The 6,845-nt window shown below is 41.6% G+C and overlaps 1 protein-coding gene across 1 annotated transcript in view; it reads left to right on the plus strand.

The window, feature by feature from the left end:
- Nucleotides 1–6,845, plus strand: part of EMC2 (ER membrane protein complex subunit 2) — a 59,733-nt gene that overhangs the window by 38,396 nt on the left and 14,492 nt on the right. The window lies entirely within an intron of this gene.

The raw sequence follows: 6,845 nt of genomic DNA on the forward strand, positions 1-6,845 counted from the left end.
TAAACAAACAATTTAATACTGTACACAGCAATGATGATTGTGAAGCTTGGTTGAGGTGGTGGAGTCAGAGGGTGGAATATTTCCCAGGGAATGCTTTGCTGATAAATGTTGAACTAACAGTCAGCTGAACCCTCAAGGGTTAACACGTTGTTAATAGGTTTCAGAGTGGTAGCCATGTTAGTCTGTATCAGCAAAAACTAGGAGTACTTGTGGCATCTTAGAGACTAACAAATTGATTTGGGCATAAGCTTTCGTGTGCTAAAACCCAGTTTATCAGATGCATGGAGTGGAAAATACAGTAGGCAGGTATATATACACAGTACATGAAAAGATGGAAGTTGCTTCAAGAATTATAACATTCAAAAACCAGTTGGAGAACACTTCAGTCTCCTTGGACACTCAATAACAGACTTAAAAGTGGCAATTCTTCAAAAAAAAAACTTCAAAAACAGACTCCAATGAGAAACTGCAGAACTGGAATTAATTTGCAAACTGGACACCATCAAATTAGATCTGAATAAAGACTGGGAGTGGATGGGTCACTGCAAAAACCAAAAAGTAATTTCCCCCCCTACTGTTACTCATGCCTTCTTGTCAACTGTTTGAAATGGGCCACCCTGATTATCACTACAAAAGTGATTTTTCTTCCTGTTGATAATAGCCCACTTCCACTTTAATTGTCTCGTTAGAACTGACCCCCCACTTGGTAAGGCAACTCCCATCTTTTCATGTACTGTGGATATATATCTGCCTACTGTATTTTCCATTCCATGCATCTGATGAACTGGGTTTTAGCCCACAAAAGCTTATGCCCAAATAAATTTGTTAGTCTCTAAGGTGCCACAAATACTCCTTGTTGTTTTTATTGTTGTTAATGTAGCCTCACACTCTACAAGGCAGCATGAATGGAGAGAGGAGACACAATAGACGCATGGCAGTGGCTGCAAACATTCCCTGTGGAAACTGAACGTGATGAACCCATGCTATCCCACTGGAGTGCACCACTCCCTCCACTTTCCAAAGTGCCGGGGGGGCGGGAGCGGCCGTGCATGTGTGTGTGAGTGAGAGATGTGCATTGTCCCTTTACGCTGACCCCGCTCCAAGTACGCTGCCTTTTTAAGTAGATCAGCAAGTTGAGACAACAGCTGCTGCCAGCAAGCTCCCTCCGTCCTGAGCCCTGTCCTGTTCCTCCCCCCCCCCCGCTCTGTGGAGATGGGGTACAGGAGTGGGGAGAGGGGGATACCCTAACATCAGCACCCCTCCTCCCCCCAGCCCCTGCACAGCAAGCAGGAGGCTCCCAGGAGCAGCTTCAAGGCAGAGGGCAGGAGCAGCACATGGCAGTGGGGAGAGGAACACCTGAACCGCCCAGCAATTGATAGCCTGCTGGGCGGCTGCCACACAGGGAACTTAGGGTAGCTGATAAGGGGGCTGCTGGTCCATCCTGGTTCCAAGCTCCCCCACCAGTTAGCTCAAATGGTCTGTTCTTCCTGCAGGCAGTGGATAAAGCCGGCGGCTGCCAAACAATGTTATAAGGGAGCATTGCACAACTTTAAACAAGCATGTTCTCTAATTGATCAGTGACGTAACAACAAAACAACATTAACCGGGATGACGTTAAGTGAGGAGTTACTCTATAATTCCCATTTCACAGATGGCCAAACTGAGGCACAGAATGACTTGCTGCTCAAGGTTGCAGCTGGAGTATAAATCAAAATGAGGATTAGAACACAGTACTGCCCCAAATCACGATTTTCATGTAAGTCTTTGTGATGGTGTTTTTTTTCTTAAGGTCCGAGCTGTTAGTCTTGTTGATTTACATGAGGATCTCAATTTTTTTTGGTAAATTTTCAAGCCCTCATGGTTGCAGAAACGCTTGAAAACATGACCTGAGTGCACTCTAAATGCTCTTCAACTGGAGGACAAATAAAAATGAAAATGTATTATTATTTTGAATCTTTGGTTTTCTAAAAAAAATCAAATCTCATGATTTTATGGGCTTGACTCATGATTTTTTTTTTTAATACTTCAGGTTGGCAGTGCTGAACACATGAGTATGTGAACTCCTGGTCCAGTATTCAGACAATTTCCCTTTTATTTTGCTGATGGGATTGAAGACCTTTAGACCTATTAATAGAAAACCTATTAAAGTCACGCCCTCCTTTCAAATCCTTCCCAACAATTTTAAATAGTTTCAACAAAATAGCTTCAGTAAAATACATTAACTCACCAATTTCTTTTACTCCGTGCCATTTTAAAAGCACTTTGTTCTTCCAGGTTCTGTGCTTTCTCTGTGAAATGCCAGCACAGCTCTTAAATGTCCAGAACCCTCACTTCAGCTGAGAGTTGCCATTTGTAAGTAAGACATAGGACATTTTATTCAACATTTCCCCAAAAAGGCACTTTTTGGGAGGTGACTAGATGTTGGTTTAAAAATCTGAATTGTTCTGTTTTGGTTTTGCGGTTGGGGTTCGGTGATGGGGAAAATATTAGAAACAGAAAATTAAGTGTAGTGTTCAAGAGACTTAGTGAGACTTGGTGGAGGTAGGAGCCGGGCTTGCAGGGAAGGAATGTCTTCAAACTGCGCATATAATTCATCTCAGACCTGAATGCTATGCACTGCTGATTGGAGCCTGCTAATCATTCCAGCTTGTGTGATCTTCTGATGTGACCATGTATCCTGTAGGTGCTAGTCGTAGATGATCAGTTTATACTTGTGTCCTAAAAAAGATGTAAGGTTTCCAGAAATAGGTGGCTTGGGGTCTGAAAGGTCTGTGCTGTCTAGAAGAATACTGTGGTCTGCGACTAGAACTGCAACAGCTGAGAGTCTATTTCCAAACTATTCTGGAAGGGCCTACTTAACTGAAGGAGCTTCATTCAGACGAAAAGAAACGCTCTTTTCAGGGAGAGTGAGCTGACTGCTCTGTATGTTGTTGCCAATGCAGATGTTGGATGCATTGGTTGGCTTGTTGGATTAAACAGCTAATTTAAGTTCCCAAGCAGTTTTGTTTCTGTTCAGTCTCCTGATTTGTTGTTTTTTTTCAGGGCATAAAATTAATACCTATTGGAGAACATTATCCAAAAGCTATCTTTTCAAATGGGGGAATATAAGGGTGTGTTTCTTTTTCTTTTGTGGCTACAGAACTAAGTTCTGTTACTGAGCAATTATTTATTTTGCTTTAAATAGTAAATACACCTATGCAAGGATGTAGGCTCTCTAACACCTAATTAATACTACAGCAAAACCCTACCATCATTAAAATAATTATTCAGAAATGAACTCTGTCAGCCTGTCACCTACAAAAAATAGCTCCTTTCTCTGTAGGTCTTCATATGTCATAACCAACACATTAAGCTCCCCTCAGAGGCCCTTGGGCAACCAGTGCAGATCCAAAGCACTGGTATTATGATGCTTGTGGATACCCTGCTCAAGAAGCAAGCTATTGTCTTCTGCACCGGTTTCAGTCTCCAAATGGTTTAGATTAAATGTTGCATCTTGTGATACAATATTACACAAATTATTCCTTTTGTTGCAAATATAGAGACAGTATTCCTTTCAAATGGTGGCAGCATATCCTAGTCGATAGACTACTAGACTAAAACACAGCAGACCTAGGTTGTAGTCCCAGCTCTGCCACTGGCCTGCTTGGTGACGTTGGGCTAGTCACTTTCCCTCCCTGTGCCTGAATTTCCGGATCTGTAAAATGGGGATAATGATGCTGACCTCCTTTGTAAAGTGCTTTGAGATCTACTGATGAAAAACAGTACAGGTATTATTATTTTATTTTATTAGAGAGACAGCCAAAATAAAGACAAATCTCTGCAAACTGTTGACAGTTGAGCATATTAAATACATTGTTTTTGTCCGTTACCTTTGTTTAAATTTCATCACAGATATTTTTTAATCACCTCATTATACAAATTTTAAAAACTTAGGAAAGTGATGTACAGTATGTTGCTGCTGTGTATAACTAATGCTAGAAATTTTCAAAGCCAATTGGGGATTTAGCTACGCAACTCCCATTAAAAGTAGAAGTATCAACATTATTACCCAAACTGTAGTTTGGCTAGGAAACATGGATTAACATGACTGCTCTTGTGAGTTAGACCTACCACACTGATCCCTCTTCAGATCCCTTTGGTGGCTTCCTCTCTACCTCTGAATTAAATTTAAGTCCCAAAGCATGAAGTCCTTGTTTTCAAGATCCCACATAGTTTCGCTTTTGTCATTTCATTTCCCCTTTGTTCTGTCCTAGCAGCATGCCTCGATGTTGTCGAGTTTCCACATGACCTAACCTTCACCCAGACCTTGTTAGCAGTGCTTTCTGTCTTCCCAGTTGCTCTCAAAACTCCTTTCTATCATGATGCCACGGACCTTGGTCCTCTTGGTTAAAAAAATAAGAGGAGTAGCATTTTAAAAAAAATCTTGTGGAACCTCCAAGATCTATGCATTACTGATAGGAGTAACCACATGGCCGTAGGCAGTAAGCATTCATCCTCCCTTATCCATTTAGTCCATGTACTTGTTACCCTTACTCTTATTGATTGTATGAAAGTTAATTTTAATCTCTTCTGGGCAAGGATTTCATCTTTCATTTTTCCATTAAGTACCATGGCACCATATACCAACTACAGCAAGAATGTTCATGACTAGTGATAAGACCTCAATTCTGCATCACACCTGAAGTTTAATACTGAGATCTACACTGTATTTTGATACAGTACTGATTCAAAGGAAAGAATTATACCTACTATATTACCGACAATACTGGAAAAATTGTGGGAAATTAGAGGTTTATCTTCTAAGTACTTGTCTAATCCAACGCTGTTGAGTTTGGGATTTGATTACTTGAGTTATCACTTCTAGAGCATAATTACAAAACTTGTGTTGCTTCTTTGCAGACTTGCTCAAGTTTTCATTTAATCTTAGAGGGCCAAAGTTGTTAACAGAAAAAATAAACTTCAGTAAGTGTCAAGTTTCTTTCTAACTATGCCGTTCTCATTTTTTTTTATATTCTTGAATTCTGTTACAGTGAATGTTACATGCTTGCCTCCAACCTAGAAGAAATTAAATTAGGCAAATCCTAAAAAGATGAGTATGTAATTAGAGATTAATAAAGGATTAAGGGTAGCCAAAAACGTAGAGACTGCAGTAGTCCATGCTTGACTATGTGGCTGGGATGGCGTGACACAAAGAAGTTAATTTTAGAAATATGATTTCAAACTGTGAAATGAACAGCTCTTTAATAAAAAATGAAGCAATATTTATTGAACAATTGTTCATTTCCATGCAACCCAAGCATCTAGATATTTTCTTTACATGGTTTACTTTTGTTACTCATTTTTCTCAAATTCTGTGTGTTCATATAGAAATATATATGAGCCTGGTATTATGGGGCGGGTGGTGACTTTCTTGAGGACTCTGGAGGAAGGGTGGCTCTTAGGTGACCTTTTCATAATTTAGCGTTTTTTGCCCCTCGCCTATACCATGAAATTTACTTTAAAAAAAAAAGTGTGAGAAAATGATAGCTCTATTGATGAGAGATCAGCCTGTAAAGCAGTGGTCCCCAAACTTTTCAGGGTCGTACCCCCTCCACCCCTGTCCGCGCATCCCCTCACCGGGAACAGGGTCCCAGCTCCTGGGGGGGCAGAAGCTGTGGGCTGTGGCTGGGAATGGAGCCACAGCCAGTGGCCTAGACTGGGGGCGGGGCCGGGTGCGGAGCCACTGCCAGGTCGGGGATCGAGGATGGGGGCGGGGCCGGGGGGTCAGGCTGGGGGTGAGGCCAGAGCAGAGTGGGACTGGATGGTGCACCCTCTCAGTGCCCCTCCCGAATGTTCCCACAGTTTGGGGACCTTTGCTGTAAAACTTCTACAGGTCCAAGATTTAATAAAGCCCATCCTGGGGCTCAGCCTAATGTAACCTTGGGGGAGTAATTCCACACTTGTGGGAAAAGAAGGAAGAAAAATGATACATGTTTGTTTGTTTATTTTAAGGAGAGACAGGAGGGCAGGCAAAAAGCAGCTATTTAGAATGTTAGGATCTCTTTCAAAGGAGATGGGTTGGGGCAGGTGAGGCCGTCAAAAGTGCATGAGAAATGCATTTATCAAATGGCCTATAAAGTTATGATTAATAGCTTTATGGCATGCAAAGGAACATGGGAGATGTGGTATAGATGACACGGCCCTTACCCAAAGTGTGCAATCTAAATTTTAGGTATGATTGGGGGAGGGAGAGTCATGAGCGACAGTCAGAGGATGGAGAGAGAAAATAAGGGATACCTAAGTTTAGTGTGGATACTGCCACCACATGGGGTAGGGGTATATGAGTGCATACAAGGTATAGAGAAGAATGCTTCTGCGTGTCTATCTGCAGTACTTGTGATCATTCAAGGGACAATAGTTTAAGCGAATGGGGTGGAGTGTTTTTGGTAGTACATTCTTTGTGAGGTGACTATACTCTGGAACTTGCTTCCCTGTTTGGTCTCTTGATCTGTCAGAGCCCATATCTGATGACTTTCAGGGCATGCTGGGGTGCTTTGTAGTATGGTATAGGGTTTTGGAGCAAATGGCTGGGGAGAGTCATAGTATTACACCACTGTGTTGTTGTTTTTTCTATCAATTTTTTTACCGCTTAGAATTTATCCATACCTTTACATGCTGATCCAAAGCCCACTGAAGTCAATGGAAAGTCTACCTTTGAGAATGGTGTCAGCACACTTTAGAAATCCATGTGTGCATATATGCTGCTCAGAATAATGAATTACTAAAATGCTGTGTAGTCTCTCTCCTGGTGCGGGGGAAGTGTAAACTGTTACTACAATGCAATACCTCCATCTCTTGGATTTATA

This window comes from Terrapene carolina, unplaced genomic scaffold (genome assembly GCF_002925995.2).
Source record: "Terrapene carolina triunguis isolate 2854851 unplaced genomic scaffold, T_m_triunguis-2.0 Scaffold58, whole genome shotgun sequence".
Taxonomy (NCBI): domain Eukaryota; kingdom Metazoa; phylum Chordata; order Testudines; family Emydidae; genus Terrapene; species Terrapene triunguis.